Here is a 20905-nt window from a genome sequence, read left to right as displayed (position 1 = left end):
AATAAAGACTGTATCAAGAGATGCAGATGGGCATTATATCATAATCCAAGGGGTCTATCCATCAAGAAGACCTAACAATTGTAAACATTTGTGCGCCAAATGTGGCAGCACCCAAATATATAAATCAAGTAATCACAAACATAAAGAAACTCATCGATACTAATACCATGATAGTAGGAGACTTCAACACCCCACTCACAACAATGGACAGAGCATCTAATCAACAAATCAACAAGGAAGCAATGGCTTTGAATGACTCACTGGACCAGATGGACTTAAGAGATATATTCAGAACATTTCATCCTAAAGCAGCAGAATATACATTCATCTCCAGTGCACATGGAATGTTCTCCAGAATAGAGCCTATACTGGGACACAAATCAGCCTTAAGTAAGTATAAAAAGATTGAGATCATACTGTGCCTATTTTGAGACCACAATGCTATGACATGCAAAATCAACCACCAGAAAAAATTTGGAAAGGTAACAAATACTTGGAGCCTGAAGAACATCCTACTAAAAAAAATGAATGGGCTAAGCAAGAAGTTAAAGAGGAAATTAAAAAGTATATGCAAGTCAATGAAAATGATGACACCACAACCCCAAACCTCTGGGACACAACAAAGGTGATCAATAGAGGGAAGTGTATAGCAATCCAGGCCTTCCTAAAGAAGGAAGAAAGATCTCAGATACACAACCTAGCCTTACGCCTTAAGGAGCTGGAAAAAGGACAGCAAATAAAACCCCAAACCAGCAGAAGACAGGAAATAATAAAAATTAGAGCAGGAATTAATGCTATCGAAACCAAAAATAAAAAATAAATAAGCAGTAGAACAGACCCATGAAACCAGAAGCTGGTTCTTTGAAAGAATTAACAAAATTGATAAACCACTAGCCAGTTTGATCAAAAAGAAAAAGGAAAGGACCCAAATAAAATCAAGAATGAAAGAGGAGAGATCACAACCACACAGCAGAAATAAAAACAATACTAAGAGAGTATTATGAGCAATTATATGCCAATAAAATGGGCAATCTGGAAGAAATGGTCAAATTCCTAGAAACATATACACTACCAAAACTGGAACAGGAAGAAACAGAAAATTTGAAGAGACCCATAACCAGTAAGGAAATTGAATTAGTAATCAAAAATCTTCCAAAAAACAAGAGTCCGGGGCCAGATGGCTTTCCAGGGGAATTCTACCAAACATGTAAGGAAGAGGCAACACCTATTCTCTTGAAGCTGTTCCAAAAAATAGAAAAGGAAGGAAAACTTCCAAACCCTTTCTATGAAGCCACCATTACCTTGATTCCAAAACCAGACAGAGACCCCACTCAAAAGGAGAACTATAGACCAATTTCCCTGATGAACATGGATGCAGAAATCCTCAACAAGATATTAATCAACCAGATCCAACAATACATTAAGAAAATCATTCACCACGACCAAGTGGGATTTATACCTGGGATGCAGGGCTGGTTCAATATCCACAAAACAATTAACGTGTTTCATCACATCAATACAAGAAAGGACAAGAACCATATGATCCTCTCAATAGATGCAGAGAAAGCATTTGACAAAATACAGCATCCTTTCTTGATAAAAAAAAAAAAACCTTCAAGAAAGTAGGGATAGAAGGAGCATACCTCGAGATCATAAAAGCCATATATGAATGACCCAACGCTAATATCATCCTCAATGGGGAAAAACTGAGAGCTTTCCCCCTAAGGTGAGGAACAAGACAGGGATATCCACTCTCGCCACTGTTATTCAACAGTGTGTTGGAAGTCGTAGCCTCTGCAATCAGACAACACAAATAAATAAATGGAATCCAAATCGGCCAGGAGGTGGTCAAACTTTCGCTCTTCGCACATGGCATGATACTCTACATGGAAAACCCAAAAGATTCCACCAAAAAAACTGCTAGAATTGATTCATGAATTCAGCAAAGTTGCAGGATATAAGATCAATGCACAGAAACCAGTTGCATTCCTATACACCAACAATGAAGTGACAGAAAGAGAAATCCAGGAATCGATCCCATTTACAGTTGCACAAAAAAACCATAAAATACCTAGGAATGAATCTAACCAAAGAGGTGAAAAATCTATACACTGAAAACTATAGAAAGCTTATGAAAGAAACTGAAGAATACACAGAAAAAAAAATGGAAAAAGATTCCATGCTTCTGGATAGGAAGAACAAATTTTGTTAAAATGTCAATACTACTCAAAGCCATCTACGTATTCAATGCAATCCCTATCAAAATAACACCAGCATTCTTCACAGGGCTAGAGTAAATAATCCTAAAATTTGTATGGAACCAGAAAAGACCCCGAATAGCCAAAGCGATCTTGAAAAAGAAAACCAAAGCAGGAGGCATCACAATCCCAGACATCAAGCTGTGCTACAAAGTTGTAATCATCAAGACAGTATGGTACCAGTACAAGAACAGACACTCTGATCGATGGAACAGACTAGAGAACCCAGAAACGGACCCACAAACGTGTGGCCAACTAATCTTTGGCAAAGCAGGAAAGAATATCCAATGTCATAAAGACAGTGTTCAGCAAGTGGTGCTGGGAAAACTGGACAGCGACAGGCAGAAGAATGAACCTGGACCACTTTCTTACACCCTACACAAAAATAAAATGGATGAAAGACCGGAAGCCATCAAATACTCAAGGAGAAAGCAGGCAAACGCCTCTTTGATCTTGGCCACAGCAACTGCTTCCTCAACACGTCTCCAGAGGCAAGGGAAACAAAAGCAAAAATGAACTTCTGGGACCTCATCAAAATAAAAAGCTTCTGCACAGCAAAGGAAGCAATCAGCAAAACTAAAAGGCAACCGACAGCATGGAAGAAGATATCTGCAAATGACATATCAGATAAAGGCTTAGTATCCAAAATCTATAAAGCACTTATCAAACTCAACACCCAAAAAACAACTAATCCAGTGAAGAAATGGGCAAAAGACATGAATAGACACCTCTCCAAGGAAGACATCCAGATGGCCAACTGACACATGAAAAAATGCTCAACATCACTCATTATCACAGAAATACAAATCAAGACCACAGTAAGATACCATCTTACACCTGTCAGAATGGCTAACATTAACAACTCAGGCAACAACAGATGTTGGCTTGGATGTGGAGAAAGAGGATCTGTTTTGCATCGTTGGTGGCAATGCAAGCTGGTGCAGCCACTGTGGAAAACACTATGGAGGTTCCTCAGATAACTAAAAATAGAACTACCCTATGACCCAGCAATTGCACTACTAGGCATTTATCCACGGGATACAGGTGTGCTGTTTCGAAGGGACACATGCACCCCCATGTTTATAGCAGCAGTGTCAACTATAACCAAAGTATAGCAATACTCCCATATAGGAGTATTACTCGGCAATCAAAAAGAATGAAATCTTGCCATTTGCAACTACATGGATGGAACTGGAGGGTATTATGCTGAGTGAAATTTGTCAGAGAATCACAAATATTATATGATTTCACGCATATGAGGACTTTAAGGACAAAACAGGTGAACATAAGGGAAGGGAAACAAAATAATATAAAAACAAGGAGGTGGGTAAAACAGAAGCGACTCATAAATTTGGAAGAAAACTGAGTTTTACAGGAGGTGTTGTGGGAGCAAGGATGAGCTAAATGGGTAAGGGGCACTAAGAGTCTACTCCTGAAATCATTGTTGCAGTGTATGCTAATTTTGATGTATTTAAAAAATTTTTTAAAAATTAAATTAAAAAAATAAATGCAGGGGCGCCTGGGTGGCGCAGTCGGTTAAGCGTCCGACTTCAGCTCAGGTCACGATCTCGCGGGCCGTGAGTTCGAGCCCCGCATCAGGCTCTGGGCTGATGGCTGAGAGCCTGGAGCCTGTTTCCGATTCTGTGTCTCCCTCTCTCTCTGTCCCTCCCCCGTTCATGCTCTGTCTCTCTCTGTCCCCAAAATAAATAAACATTGAAAAAGAAATAAATGCAAACTATTTGCACAATGTAAAAAAATATTCCAAAAAATATGAGAAAGGAAAGCTTCCAAATACATTCTAGAAGGTTAGCATTATCCTGCTATAAAACCAAGAACACCACACACACAGACACTGACACACACACACACGCACACACACCACAGACCATAACCCTGATGAGCACAGATGCAAAATTTCACAACAAATATTAGCAAATCACATACAATAATACATTTGAAAGATCATTCACCATGATAAGGTAGGATTTATTCCTGGGTTTCAAGGGCAGTTCAATGTTCAAATATCAATTGACATCATACACCATGTAAACAAAATGAAGGATTAAAAACCACATGATAATTAAATAGATCCAGAAACAAATATTTGACAAATATACATCCATTTGTGATAAAAAGTCTCAATAAAATGTGTTTAGTGAGAACATACCTCACGATAATAAAGGTCATACATGAAAAAAAAAACACAGGTATCATCATATTTAATGGTGAAAGTTGAGAGCTTTTCCTCTAAGGTCAAGAACAGGAGAAGAATATCAACTCTTGATACTTTTATTCAATGTAGTACTAGAAATCTTAGCCACAGCAATCAGATGAGAAAAATAAATAAGAGGTAGAAACATTGGTAAAGAAATTAAACTTTTGCTATTCACAGGTAAAATGATACTATACGTATAAAATCCTAAATATTACACACACACACACACACACGCACACACACACACACATGAAAACAAAAACACTAGAGGTAATCATCTAATCCAGTAAAGTTGCAGTATATACAATGAATACCCCCAAATTGGTAACATTTCTATACAATAAGAAGAAAGTAACAGAAAGAGAAATTTAAAAATTTCACAATTGCACAATTAGAATAAAATACCTAGGAACAAACTTAGCCAAAGAAGTGAAAGATCTGTTCTCTGAAAACTATAAAAAAATGATGAAAGAAATTGAAGGTGACACACACTAATGAAAAAGAAATATTCCATGCTCATGGATTGAAAGAATTAATGTTGTCCCAATATCCATAATAACCAAAGAAATCTACAGATTCAATACAATTACTATCAAAATACCAACAGCACTTTTACAAAACTAGAACACATAATACTAAAATTTGTATGGAATCACAGAAGGCCTCAAAGAGCCAAAGCAATACTGGATAAGAATAAAGCTGGAGATACCACAATTCCAGATTTCAAGATTTACTACAAAGCAGTAGTATTCAAAACAATATGGAGCTAGCACAAGTGTAGGCACATAGAACTTGTAGTTCTATGGTCAGTTTATCTGTGACATAGGAGGCAAGAAGTAAATCTAGACATTCTATGTAAAAGAATGAAACTAAACTACTTTCTAACACAATGCAAACAAACACAAAATGGATTAAAGATGTCAATGAGAGACCTGAAATCATAACAATCCTGGAAGGGAATACAGGTATTAAGTTCTCTGCATCAATCAAAGTAACATTTTTTTTTATTTACATGTGTCTGCTGAAGCAAGGGAAACAAGATCAAAAATAAACTATTGGGACTATAATAAAATACGTTTCTGAACAGTAAGGAAATAATCAACAAAATAAAAACACAACAAACTCAATGGGAAAAGATCTGTTTAAATGATATATGAGATAAGGGGTTCATGTCCAAACTATAGAAATAACTCATAGAACTCAACACCAAAAAAAAAAAAAAAAAAAAAAAAAGATTCAATTTAAAAATGTGCAGAGTACCAAGGGCTCCTGGGTGGCTCAGTTGGTTAAACGTCCAACTTTGGCTCGGATCATAATCTCATGGCTTGTGGGTTTGAGCCTCATGTTGGGTTCTGTGCTGACAGCTCAGAGCTTGGAGCCTGCTTCAGATTCTGTGTCTTTCTTTTGCTCTGACCCTCCCCCGCTCATGCTCTGTGTGTCTGTCTCTCTCAAGAAAAAATAAACATTAAAAAACTTTAAAAAATGGGCAGAGTACCTGAATATACATTTTCTAGAAGAAGACATACAGAAGGCCAACAGACACATGGAAAAATGTTTATCATCACTTATGATTAGTGAAATGCAAATCAAAACTACAATCACCTATCATCTCATACCTGTCAGAGTGGCTAAAATAAAAAAAACAAAAAAAAACAAAAAAAAAACAAGAAACAACAGGTGCTGGCAAGAATTTGGAAAAAAAGGAACACTTGTGCCCTGTTGAGGGAATGCAAACTGGTGCAGCAACTATGGAAGACATTATGGAAGTTACTCAAAAAGTTAAAAATAGAACTACCACAAGATCCAGTAATCACATTATTGGGTATTTACCCAAATATTCAAAAAAATTAATTCAAAGGGATACATTTTCCCTGATATTTATAGCATCCTTATTTATAATTGCTAAGATATGAAAGCAGCCCAATTGTCCACTGACAGAAAAATGGATAAGAAAATGGATAAGTAGTGGATTATTACTCAGAAATAAAAAAAAAATGAAATTTTGTCATTTGTTATAACAGGGATGGAACTAGAAAGTTATGTATTATTCTAAGCAAAATAAGTCCGTCATAAAAAGACAAATACAATATTATTTCACTGATATGTGAAAATTAAGAAAGAAAACAAATGAGCAAAAGGAAAAAAGAGAGAGAGAGAGGTAAACCAATACACAGATCATAACTATAGAGAACAAACTGGTGATTCGCAGATTACTATAAGGAGGTGGGAAGAGGGATGGATTAAATAGGCAATTGGGATGAAGGAGTGCACTTGTTGTTATGAGCACCAGGTGTTGTATGGGAGTGTTGGATTATTATATTGTGCAACAGAAGCTAATATTACAGTGTATGTTAACTAACTGGAATTTAAATAAAAATTAGAAACTACAAAAAATAAACTACACAGTGCCAACAAATAAATTTAAAATTTTTAAAAAATGAAATAGAAAATTTGAAAAGAATGATTACTAATAAAGACATTGAATCAGTAACCAAAACTTCTCAACAAATAAAAGTCTGGATGAAAAGGCTTTCCTGGTGAATTTTACCACTTAAAGAAGAATTAATGCCAATCCTTCTAGAAGCCTCCAAAATATAAAAGAGGAGGAATCACTTCCAAATTCACTTCAGGGGGACAGTATTATCTTGATACCAAAACCAGGCAAGGATACCACAAGAAAATAAAATTATAGGTCATTATCTCTGGTGAACATAGGTTCAAAATTCTGAAACATGATAGGAGCAAACCAATTTCAGTAATACCATAGAAGATACAGTAGAGGAATCAAGATACATTAGAAAAATCATACACCATGAGTGGGTGGGATTTATTACAGGGATAAGATATGGTTGAATCTGCAAATCAATGTGATAAGTCACATTAGAAAAATGAAATATAAAAAACATTGTCATCTCAATAGTTGCAGAAAAATCATTTAACAAAATTCAACATCCATTTATGACTAAAATTCTCAACAAAATGGATATAGAGGAAATATGTCTCAACATAATAAAAGCCACATATGTCAAGATCACAGCTCACGTTATATTAAGAGGTGATAAGAGCTTTCCCCTAAAATCAGGAACAAGATAAGGGTGCTCTCTGTCATGACTTTTATTAAATATAGTATTAGAAGTATGAGCCATAGCAACTAGGCAAGAAGAATAAATAAGTTTTCCAAATTTGTAAGGAAGAAGCAAAGCAATGAATATTAGCCGACAGCATGATATTACATTTAAAAAACCCTAAAGACTGCACCAGGGGCGCCTGGGTGGCTCAGTCAGTTAAGCGTCCGAATTCAGCTCAGGTCATGATCTCACAGTCCGTGAGTTCGAACCCCTGATTAGGCTCTGTGCTGACAGCTCAGAGCCTGGAGCCTGCTTCAGATTCTGTGTCTCCCTCTCTCTCTGCCCCTTCCCTGCTCATGCTCTGTCTCTCTTTCTCTCTCAAAAATAAATAAAAACACATTTAAAAAATTTAAAAAAAAAGATTGTACCAAATATCTACTAGAACTAATAAATGAATTCATAAAGTTGCAGGATATAAAGTAAATACTCAAATAAATATTGCTGTTTATTCACTAGCAGGGTAACAGAAAGAGAAATTAAGAAAAAAATCCATTTATAATTGCATCAAAAAGAACAAAATACCAAGAAAACATTTAAACAGTTTTAACAGCTGTGAACTGCAAACTATAAGACATTTATGAACGAAATGGAAGAACACACTAACAAATGGAAAAATATGCCATTTCTATTGGTTAGAATAATTAATATTAAAATCCCCACACTAAGTCAAGCAATCTATACATTCAAAGAAATCCTTCCTAAAATTCCAATGATAAATTTCACAGAAAGAGAACAATCCTAAAATTTTTATGGAATAACAAAAGGTCCTGAATAAGCAATCTTGAGAAAGAAGAGTAAAACGAGATATCATGTTCCCAGATTTCAAATTGTATTACAGTCACTGTTCTCAAAACATTTTGGTATCAGCATGAAAACAGACACACCATTCAATGGAATATAATAGAGAACCCAGAAATAAATCCATGTATATACAGTAAATTAATTTATGACAAAGAACCATGAATATACAATGGGGAAAAGACAGTTACAATTAATAATGTTAGGGAATCTGGCCAGTCAACTGCAAAACAAATAAATAAATAACTCCTAGGGGCATCTAGGTGGCTCAGTCAGTTGAATGTCTGACTTTGGCTCAGGTCATGATCTCATGGTTCGTGGGTTCGAGCCCCACGTTGGGCTCTGTGCTGACAGCTCAGAGCCTGGAGCTTGCTTTGGATTCTGTGTCTCCTGCTGTCTCTGCCCCTCCCCTGCTCATGCTCTCTCTCTCTCTCTCTCTCTCTCTCTCAAAAATAAATAAACATTAAAAAAATAAATAACTCCTATATTTCACCATATACAATACTTAACTCATGGTAGATTAAAGATTTGAATGTAAAACCTGAAATCTTACCATTCATAGAAGAGAAAAAAATAAGCAGTAATCTCCTTGTCATCAGTCTTGGTGATGATTTTTTTTATTTGACACTGAGAGCAAAGGTAAAAAAAGAAAAAAAAATAATTGGCTCTACATCAAACTTACAAGCTTCTTCACAACAAAGGAAAATATCAACAAAATGAAAAGACAACTGCTAAATGGGAGAAAATGTTTGCAAATTATTTTTCTGGTAAGAAGTTAATATCCAAAATATATAACAAACTCATACAAGTAAGCAACAACAACAACAACAACAACAACCATACAATCTGATTTATAAATGAACAGATCTGAGTAGACATTTTTCTGAAGAAGATATAGAGATAGCCAACAGGTAACATGAAAAGGTGCTCAATATCACTAATAATAAAGGAAATACAAATCAATATGTCCCTGAGGTATTACCTCAAACTTGTGAGGATGGCTATAGTAAAAAGATATATATATATATATATATATATATATATATATATATACACACACACACACACACACACACATATGTATGTGTATATATATACATATGTATGTGTATATATATATATGTATGTGTATACACACACACACACACACACACACACACACACACACCTCCATACTTATTGAAGTATTATTTACAATAGCCAAGATACGAAAACAATCTGGGGCACCTGGATGGCTCATTCAGTTAAATGTCATATGTATGCTCAGGTCAGGATCCCATAGCTCATGAGTTTGAGCCCTGCATCAGGATCCTCACTGACAGTGCAGAGCCTGCTTGGGATTCTCTCTCTCTCTCCATTTCTCTCTGACTCTCTCTCTCTCTCAACCTGTCTCTCTCTCTCCCTCTCTCATAATAAATAAACTTTAAAAAAAGGAAACAACCTGAGAGTTCATAGATTAATGAATTATTTTTAAAACTATAATACACACATACACAAACATATGCATACACATAAACGTACATACATACAATGGAGTGTTATTCAGCCATGAAAACAGAAACTCATTTTTGACAATATGGATAGGCCATGAGAATCTTATGCTAAGTGAAATCAAGTCAGATAAAAAGAGAAAAATGCAAAATTATCTCATTTATATGTGGAATTAAAAAAATCAATCCCATAGATACATAGACCATTTTGTTTGTTACCAGAAGTGGAAAGTCGGGAAGGTGAAATGGGTGAAGATAGTCTTAAGGCACAAACTTCTAGTTATAAAATAAAGCATTCAGATGAAATGTACTGTTGGTGACTATTATTAGTACACAGTATTGCATACTTGAAAGTTGCTTTCAGGTAGTAGATCTTACAAGTTCTCATCAATAGAAAAATATTGTTACAATGTATGGCAATTCTTGTTAACTAATCTTATTGTGATCATTTTGCAATATATACAAATACTGAGGATTATGTTCCACACCAGAAGGTATATAACGTTATGTCAATTATATCTAAAAAATATACTTAAACATAAGCTCTAAAACCATAAATTCTGGACACTGTACTGGACAAAGAATTCTTGGTATAATACCCAAAGTCCAAGTAACAAAAGCTACAGTAGCTAAGTGTCACATTAACCTAAAAGTCTTATTTATGGCAAAGGAAACAATTAAATAAAAATGCAACAAGGGAATGGGAGAAAATATCTGCAGACCTCATTTTAGACAAATTGTTAATATCCAAAATATATAAGGAACCCATATAACTCAGTAACAAAAAAAAAGTTCCCTAACAACTCAATTAAAAATAGGCAAAGGAAGTGAGTAGATACTTCTCAAAAGGAGACACACGGTCAACAGATATATAAAATTGTGATAAGCATCACTAATCATCAGGGAAATGCAAATCAAAACTGCAATAGATATCACCTCCCACTTGTTAGAATGCTTATTATTAATAACAACAAAGAAGAAGAAGTGCTGGTCAGAATGTGCAGAAAAGGTAACCCTTGTATACTATGGGAATTTAAACTTGTGTAGTCACCTTGAAAAGCATATGTAGGATTCTCAAAAATTTGAAAATACAATTACAATTAGGGGTGTCTGAATGGCTCAGTTAAGTGTCCAACTTCAGCTCAGGTCATGATTTCACAGTTTGCAAATTTGCACCCAGCATTGGGCTCTGTGCTGACAGCTCAGAGCCCGGAGCCTGCTTCAGATTCTGTGTCTTTCTCTCTCTGTGCCCCTCCCCCAGTCTCTCTCTCTCTCTCTTTCTCTCTCAAAAATAAATAAGCATTAAAACATTTTTTTAAAAAAAGAAAATAGAATTGCAATTGGATTCAGCACCCCCACTTCTTTTTTTAATGTTTATTTATTTATTTTTGATATATAGAGCCCAACTGGGGGGTGGGCAGAGAGGGAGACAGAATTTGAAGCAGGCTCCAGGCTCTGAGCCATGAGCACAGAGTCCAATGTAGGGCTTGAATCCATGAACTGTGAGATCATGACCTGAGGCAAAGTCCAATGCTTATCCAATTGAGCCACCCAAGAGTCAACAACCCCATTTCTGGGTGTATATCTAAATTAATTGAAATGTGGATCTCAATAAGGTATCTGCACTTCCATGTTTATTGTTTCATCATTTACAGTAGATAAAATAAGGAAACAAATTAAATGTCCATCAACCAATGAATGAATAAAAAATGTGGCAAAATATGGAATGTGGTATATAATGGAATATCATTCAGCCTTAAAACGTAAGGACATTTTGCCATTTGCAATTACTTAGATGAGTCAGAAAGACATTATCCTAAGTGAAATAAATTTGACTAAAACAGCTACCATATTATTTCAGTCATATTTGGAATCTCAAAATACACTTGAATAAACAAAAAGCAGAATCAGACCTATGAATGCAAAGAACAAACTGATGGTTGCCAGAGGTGAAACAGGTGGAGTAATAGACAAAATGGGTGAAAGAGAGCAGGAGATACTGTCTTCCAGTTATGTAATGAATAAGTCATAGGAATAAAAGACACAGCATAAGGACTATAGTCAATTATATTTAAATAGTGTTGTATGGTGACAAATGGCAGCTACAGTTGCAGTGACAATAGCATAACGTATAAACTTGTCAAAGCACCACGTTGTACGTGAAAAACTAATGTAACATTTTATGTTATATATACTAAAATAAGTTTTTAAAATATTAGTTGACAAAAAGTAAAAAAAAAAATCTAGAAAGTATTTAGCCCAGTGCCTGGTACACAGTAAACCTCAATAAATGAAAAAGCTAGACAAATATGCACATACAAGGTCAACATACATATGCTTGTATACATATGTACATATATACATAGAAATGCATGCAAGTTAATTACTCATATAACATTCTGTCTTGCTTATAGAGTATTATTTACCATTCACAAATGAAACTAGTTACCATTTTATAAGTCAGCCTGAATTTTACACCTTGTAGTCAATCTAGGGAACCACTTTTAACCAGATATCTTCTGCTCAAAGCCTAGGGTTGATGTTCTTTAATATTTAACCAGTGAAATTAATTATTAGCTGGACAATTCAGAGCTTTGCTTAAGATGTTAACTGATATTTATCATTATCTCTAATATGCGCATGTGTGGTATACATATTTTCACAACTCAAATTTGAAATCTATAATCTAGCAATAACTTGTTATACCAAGCAACCGGAACTTCCTGGGAGGCTAACATCTATATAGAGGGAATATCCAATCCTTCTAAAACTATGGGAAAAAAAAACTTCTGTGGTTATGATTTTATAACAATAATGCCTTATTTTGTCCTTTATATTGCAACTTTGTGGCATTTATGTTTATAGCATTATAAAATCATACCATAATTAAAGTATAATTATTCACATTTGAGAAATAATTTGAAAACAATGTGTTACATCTTCTATATTCTCTCAGAAAATGTACAGTATCCATGAATAAATTGAATTCTAAGAAAATGATTTTCTCTAGAACTTAATACCACCAAGTTTTCAGTCTAGAGCAAAGATGATGGAAGTCACTATAACTGAAATACACCATTTTTCACCGTGGAAATGCCCAGTTACTCAACTATCTCTGAGTTCATGCTTATTAGCAAATATTCATTTGGACATTACTACCTAATGGCCTCAAACAAAATATTTAACCTGTTGGTGCCTTAGTTTCCTTCTCTGTAAAAGGGAGATAATAAAAACACCTTCCTTATAGTCAATAATACTATAGTGTACACTTAAAAATATTGTTGAAAAGTTTATCTCATGATAGATGTTCTTATCACAGTTAAACAAATTTAACCACCATTACCACCACAACAAAATATATCTGCTTCAAGAAGTTTAAAAGGTTTAAATAAGTTAATATATGTAACATCATTGGAACAGTGGCTGGCACACAGTGTAAAATCAACAACAAACAAATAAATGCAATATGCCATAAAAAAATAAAAAGCAGAATATTTGTGAAAAACAATGCAAGCTTCTCCACCTAATCCATGGTTTACTACTAAATTTGGTAATAATTTAAATCATTGTATTTCATGTCTTTTGGAAAGTGCAGGAACACTGAGGGCTTGTTTTCATGGGTTAAAAATTATTTGTCTGGCAAGATGCTGGTGGAATCATGTTGCACATTTTAAACTACTTCAGTGCACAGCTACTTATGTACCGCTGTAAGCAAGTGCATATGAGTTCAAGAAACTCTTTCCACTTGTTGCTTACATTTTAGATACCAAAAAATTGAAGCAGCAAATTTCCTCTATGTCTAGTAACTCTGAATATTAGGTATATTTTCTAACTCCACAGTTCTTGTAAATCATTAGTATAAACTATGAAAAATTGTATTTTGAGCACTTTATTTAGGAAAGAATTCATTATTCTAAAATATTTTAATCTCATTATTTTTTGTTTGAGATAGAGTAAAGTCTATTTTTGAAAAAAAATATTCAATAACACATTTTGTTTTGTCTGACTAAATTTTGTTTCTCATGTTTACAGTGTTTTAAATTTTAAATGTGTGTGTTACAGTTCAAATTGAAGGAAGGGGCATATATACTACTCAGTTATTTTGGAATTAAAGGGTGTGCATATTTTATGTATTTCATTTGCAACAAAAATATTGCAAAAAAATTTTCTAGCTTCACTTCCCCAAATACTGCAAGATACCTATTTTACAGTCATGAAGGAACTGAGAGTATCAAGAGAAAAAGGGAATCTCTACTTTTTTTAAAAATTTTTTTAATGTTTATTTATTTTTGAGACAGAGAGAGACAGAGCATGAACAGGGGAGTGTAAGAGAGAGAGGGAGACACAGAATCTGAAACAGGCTCCAGGCTCTGAGCAGTCAGCACAGAGCCCGATGCGGGGCTTGAACTCACAGACGGTGAGATCATGACCTGGGCCGAAGTCAGACGCTTAACCGACTGAGCCACCCAGGCACCCCAAGGGAATCTCTACTTTTGAAACCACTTGATATTTCACAAGTTGTCACAGCTAATTGGAAACTGGTACACATGCAACCAAGTTTCTGGTTTTATGGAACAGATTTTACAAGACCCTGCTTACACCCCAAACCCCATAATTCCAATTGGAATGGTCCATTCCACTTACATCAAGACTATTCGTCTTATTGTCCTCACACAACTTGTCTCCATACCTCCAGTGTTGCTCTTCTCCAATTGGTTCCCACTAATTTCACTCTTCTTAAATCCATGTGTCATCATTTTATTATCATTTGTAAATACCTGGGTCGCAAAAGGAGAAGAATTGAGGCTATAAAGTGAGCCAGAAAGGAGGTGCCATTGGAGCATTCTTCTCCTTCTTGATCGACCACTTGAACTTTGTTCATAGTGATCCTTTTATGTGGCATCATGTCTTTGAGGAAGATCCCGTGTCCCAGCCTCCTATACTCATGAAGGTAGTATCTAGTCACCATTCAACACTGAGTCTAGGGTCTGTTTTCAGACTCTGTTTGGTTGAACTTATATGTCATAGGTAGAACTGGTGTGTCCTTATGAGTTGTACCTTTTCCACATGTGTCTCAAACCAGTTTGTGTAGTTTATTACAACTATTTGCAAAAATTACACCTATGGATAAAATTCCCTTGAGACAGTAGACATTTGTTATGTACAAATGAAATTCACTTAGCTGTTAGTTATTATTTTCGTTTTAATATAGAATAAACCATGTTTTTTGACTAAGTGAAGGATTGAATGTTAGATGGACTTTACTTGTTTGTATGATAAGTTACATACTCCAGATCTCGGTGGCAGTACCAACCACCTTATGCTGGAAAGCTTCCCTAAGTCCTCCTTCTTGGGGTTAATATTTTTCCCACAGTACCTCCTACCACAATGTGCTAATGATTTTAGAGAGGTACTCACCACTAGATAGCTTCAGGTTTGGGAGCTAAAGAATAAATTTGCCCTAATTAAATTCATTCCAACAACTGAATTGTTGTAGTAAAGATAAGCCATGATAACATGAGCATGATTTCTAAGATTTGTTATTTACACGACCAACATGCAGTAAAGACAACTTTTTAAAATAGACAAAAGTCTGATATTTTACGTTTTATTCTTAAATAATTTCAAATTTACAGAAAATTAGTATTAATAATGGTAATAGTAAATTCGTATAAATATTAATAATAGTACAATAAACAATTAATACACCCTTTGCCTAGATTCACTTATTAACTTTATACCCCGTTTGCTTTATCATCTCTCTCTCCATCTCTCTCCCTTTCTCTCTCATCAGTTGCACACATTATGATCTTTGTTTCTAAATATTTAATTATGTATTTCCAAAGAATATGCATATTTTCCCACAGAATCCAGTGCAGCTATGAACTACAGAAAAATATAGCATGAATACAATACAATTGTACAAATATTTGAGTGCAGAAGTGTAAAAATGAAGAGCATTCCATTACAGGGAAACGATGCCTCCAAAAAGGATGAACAGGTAATGACACATCATGGTATGAGAATCTAAGGAAAAACATTGGCATTGGATCCTACTTTTAATCTGTACAGTGAAGAAAAAAAACGTTAGTACAAATATTTCCTATTTTATACTTTCCTGAGAGACAGACTTAACATTCAACATTTTTTTTAGAGCCCTTGTAACATCCTTATTCCTAAGACTATAAATTAAAGGGTTTAGAACAGGAGTGAGTATGGTGTAAAAGACAGATACAATCATGTCCTTCTCAGGGGTGTGGTAGGTGTTGGGGAGCATGTAGGTGTAGACAGCAGCCCCATAGAAGAGGACGACCACGGTCATGTGGGAAGAACAAGTGGCAAAGGCCTTCTTCCGCCCCTCTGCTGACTTCATCCTGTGGATGGTGAAGAGGATGAAAGAAAAGGAGCTTGAAATGACTGTCACAGGGAAGAGGAGTGAGATGACACAACAGAGGTACATGAATGTCTCATAGAGGGAAGTGTCTGAGCAGGAAAGTTTCATTACAGCAGGAACTTCACAGAAGAAATGATAGATCTCCCGAGATCCGCAGAAGGGGAAGGTCATGGTGATGGGGGTTATCATAAATCCATCCACAGATCCCAGAAACCAGGAAGAAGACACCAGGAGGAGACACACCCTATTGTTCATGAGGATAGGATAACGGAGTGGATGGCAGATAGCCACATAGCGGTCATAGGCCATAGCTGCTAGAAGGAAAAATTCTGAACCTCCTAGTGTCAAATAGAGAAACATCTGCATCCCACATTCGGGGGCTGAGATCTTATTCACACCCATGACCTGGTCCATGAGCATCTTGGGCACAGTGACAGAAATGTACATCACATCCATGAGAGACAACTGGGTGATAAAAAAAGTACATGGTATTATGAAGGTGAGCATCAAAGTATATCAGAAGGATCAGGATGATGTTTCCAGACAAAGCCATCAGGAAATCCACTAAAATGACCACACAAAGGAGAGCTGGGTGCTTGGATTGACTGAAGAGTCCCACTAGGTCAAAATCTGATTGTCCAGTATGGTTGTTCACCCAAGTGTTGTTCTCCATTGGATATCACCCGGATCACCAAGGAAAACTATGGAGTTAATAGATCACTAATGGGATATGATCACCTGAAATAAATTTTTAGTGAGCTTGTGTGTGTGTGTGTTTATGTTTACAGGTGGCAACCCAGTATAGTAATAAGGGGACTTTCCAAGGGCTAGTGTATATTAGGATAAAAAATTACCTGTAATTGAACAAATTTAATTGAATTCTAAGAATTCACATATGTGAATCAAAAATATTTGTTCCCCAAAGATAACAAAAACACAAATCAAAAAGATATATGCACCTCTAGGTTTATTATTTTTTTCAAATCTTTATGACATTTATTTTTTCATGTTTTTCTTTCAATTCCACTTAGTTAACATATAGTGTAATATTAGTCCCAGGTGCACAATATAGTGATTAAATACTTCCATATAACAAGTGCACTCCTTAATCCCCATCACTTATTTAACCCATCTCCCACCAACCTCCCCTCCGGTAACCATCAGTTTGTTCTCAGTAGTAAGAGCCTGTTTCTTGGTTTGCCTCTCTCTCTTGTTTTCCCTTTGCTCATTTGTTTTCATTCTTAAATCCACATATGGGTGAAATCATATGGTATTTGTCTTTCTCTGACTGACATCTTTTGCTTAACATAATACTCTGTAACTCCAAACATGTCGCTGCAAATGGCAAGATTTTATTATTTTTCATGAGTAATATTGCGTTATAAATTTATATATACACCCTTATGCTTATGGCAGCATTATTTACAACAGCCAAGATATGTATTTACATATCTTGACATGGGCACTTGAGTGTCTGTCAATATATGGGTGCATAATTTAGGAATGATTGTGTGTATGTGTATATGCACAGAACACACACACACACAATGGAATATTATGCAGTTATAAAATCCTTAAGTTTGTGCCCTTTTTGACAACATGATGGGCCTAGATGGTACTATGTTAAGTGAAATAAATCTGGCTGTGAAAGACAAATACCACATGATTTCAATCCCATATGTAGAATGGAAAAATACAAATTAATAAACAACAAAAAAGGGGTGGGGGCGCCTGGGTAGCTCAGTGGGTTGAGCATCTGACTTCTGCTCAGGTCATGATCTCGCGGTTCATGAGTTAGAGCCCCACATTGGGCTCTGTGCTGATAGCTCAGAGCCTGGAGCTTGCTTCAGATCCTGTGACCCCTCTCTCTCCACCCCACCCCTGCTTGTGCTCGTTCTCTGTCTTTCAAAAATGAATAAACATAAAAAAATTTTTAAAAAGCAGAGTCAGACCTATAAATACAGAGAAGTAACTGATGGTTGCCAGAGAAGAAACTGATGTACCAATGACAAAATGGGTGAAGAAGAATGGGAGATACTGGCCTCTAGTTATGGAATAAATAAGTCACAGGAATAAAGGCAAAGCATAAGAAATATAGTCCATGACATTGTGTTTTTCTTTCATTTTTGTGGGTTTTTTTCCTCCTTAAGCTCAGTATTTTGAAATTTCCTGATCATAGTGTTGTTTATCAATGAGTATGGGAATTTGCAGAATCACTTCCCTACAAAAATACAAAAAGTGAATCACTGTCCTAAAGAATAAAACCCCTTATTTCTAGACTTTTTTTTTGTTATAGAAGTTAAAATGGAATCAACTTCTCTGGTTTAAGTATCCAACTGGATCTTAAAAACTCTGAGAGATACATTCCATATAAGCAAGATTTAGAAAATAACTGAAACATAATTTGGAGAATACTTATAACAAAAGTTTGAATACCCTTTGCCTGAACAATCAGGCAGAATGTGATCTCTGATGTTCTGTGGAGTAAGCCATGCATCCACAGGAACAGTCCTCACCAATGGCCAACCCCTAAGATATGATAGGGACATCAATTTAGGAGCTAACACTTTGAGTCTGGACTATAACTGTAGGTCCAGATTATCTTCTACTTACCATTCTTTTGTCCACTTTACATAAAAGAGGATAATAAGGTTAAATCTTAAGTATATTCCAGATTAAAATAGTAAAAGTGCTTAGACATTACTAGTTACAGATTAATGAGTCCATATATTGTTAAAGAGTTAAGATCTTCAATAATTATTGTGTAGATTCTCTGTAAGAGATGGTTGTTATCATTTTTTGTTTAATAATATAAGATGAATTTCTTTGGTTTGCTTAATTTTAATATCTATTCATACACATAAGAATTGGGGTTTGGTAATTTCTATAGTCCCAGACTACATATATGTATTTCTTATTTTAACTTTGGTTCAACAGATCTTTATGGGGAGTCCTACCTTAATTTTGTCTAGTATATACTCATCCAGCTTCATTTATTTAAAGTTCCTACTATTTATTTTAAATTTAAGGAGGAAAGCTCTGGCATGTAGGAGATCATTTCCATTTACAAGACTAGGCTTTAGTTGTTTCCATAAGCATTATCTACCTTATTGTCTATAGCAACATATTTTTTCATAGAAGCTGAGATGCATGGAGAAAAACTTAACAACACTGAGTTGTTTCTAACTCTAATTCCTTTCCCCTCATATCTGGCTACTCAAACCCTACATCTTTGTTAAATGCTAAAGACAAATAAGAGAAAATTTAAATTGGTTACACTGAAGTAGGTCACAGTCCATCTACTCAGGCAAAACTATTGTGTGTGTGTATGTGTGTGTGTGGGAGTGTGTTAGTGTGAGTGTGTGTGTGATTTAAAGTAGAATTTTAAAATAGCTCAAAATAAGAAAGAACAATAGTAGTAAAATATATCTTTCCTTTCTTTTTAAAATTTTTTTTCAACGTTTTTATTTATTTATTTTTTTGGGACAGAGAGAGACAGAGCATGAACGGGGGAGGGGCAGAGAGAGAGGGAGACACAGAATCGGAAACAGGCTCCAGGCTCTGAGCCATCAGCCCAGAGCCCGACGCGGGGCTCGAACTCACAGACCGCGAGATCGTGACCTGGCTGAAGTCGGACGCCCAACCGACTGCGCCACCCAGGCGCCCCTATCTTTCCTTTCTTAATAGAATCACTAACAAATTATTTTCCATATTCTCTTATGAATATAAACATTTGCAGCTTTTCAATTTCTGACATGTTAAATGTTAAATTTTCAAAGTACTCACCACCAACAACAAAAAAAGGAATATTGTTTCTTCTCTCCAGAAAAAGTTGAGAAGTGGTTATGGTACAGGAATATTTCAGGAATAATCTCCAACTTTCGAAGCATTCTATACTCTTATGATTCCAAAGACTAATTACAATATTCAACTTATTAACAGTTCCTAGTTTTGGGGTGCTAAAACAGTAGACAACAGTGGAAATTATTTTACACCTTAAATAAATATCCAGAAAATCTGGTACACATTAGATTTAAAAATATAATCTGCCAAAACCACACCTAATGGCAGATGAAACTGTAAAATTAAAAACAGCCCAATAGGAGCAAAATATACCTGCTTTCTTTTTTTTAAATATTTTAAAATATTTACTTCTTTTTGAGAGAGAGACAAACAGAGCATGAGAGGGGGACAGGCAGAGGGAGAAGGAGACACAGAATCTGAAGCAGGCTTCAGGCTTTGAGAGGTCAGCACAGAGCCCAAAGTGGGGCTCAAACTCACAAACAGTGAAATCATGACCTGAGCCGAAGTTGGAAACTTAACTTACTGAACCACTCAGGTGACCCAAAATATACCTGATTTCTGAGTCAATATTTGTGGTCAAAGTGAAATAAATCTTTATTGCAATTTGGTAAATGATAGTGACTGTGATCAAGTCACTCTGAAGAGTCCACCTGGCACACCAGACAGACAATAGAATGCCGTCTGTACCATGTAAGGTAATTGGCCTCCATGTCTATTCCTACGTTTCTGAATCCAATTTCTTTAGTTTAATATAAACAGAACAGTGCACTATTTAATTTGGGAGAATTATTAATAGTGGTAACAGAATAGCATCAAAT

At 35.4% G+C, this 20905-nt stretch overlaps 1 pseudogene; it reads right to left on the bottom strand.

Annotated features, from left to right (window-relative positions):
- Positions 1–15992: 15992 nt before the first annotated feature.
- Positions 15993–16956, bottom strand: LOC125168803 (olfactory receptor 2T29-like; annotated as a pseudogene).
- Positions 16957–20905: the final 3949 nt, after the last annotated feature.

The sequence above is a fragment of the Prionailurus viverrinus genome, chromosome A1 (genome assembly GCF_022837055.1).
Source record: "Prionailurus viverrinus isolate Anna chromosome A1, UM_Priviv_1.0, whole genome shotgun sequence".
Classification (NCBI taxonomy): domain Eukaryota; kingdom Metazoa; phylum Chordata; class Mammalia; order Carnivora; family Felidae; genus Prionailurus; species Prionailurus viverrinus.
Note: the sequence above shows the minus strand (reverse complement) of the source record. Positions and strands in the feature narration are given on the sequence as shown.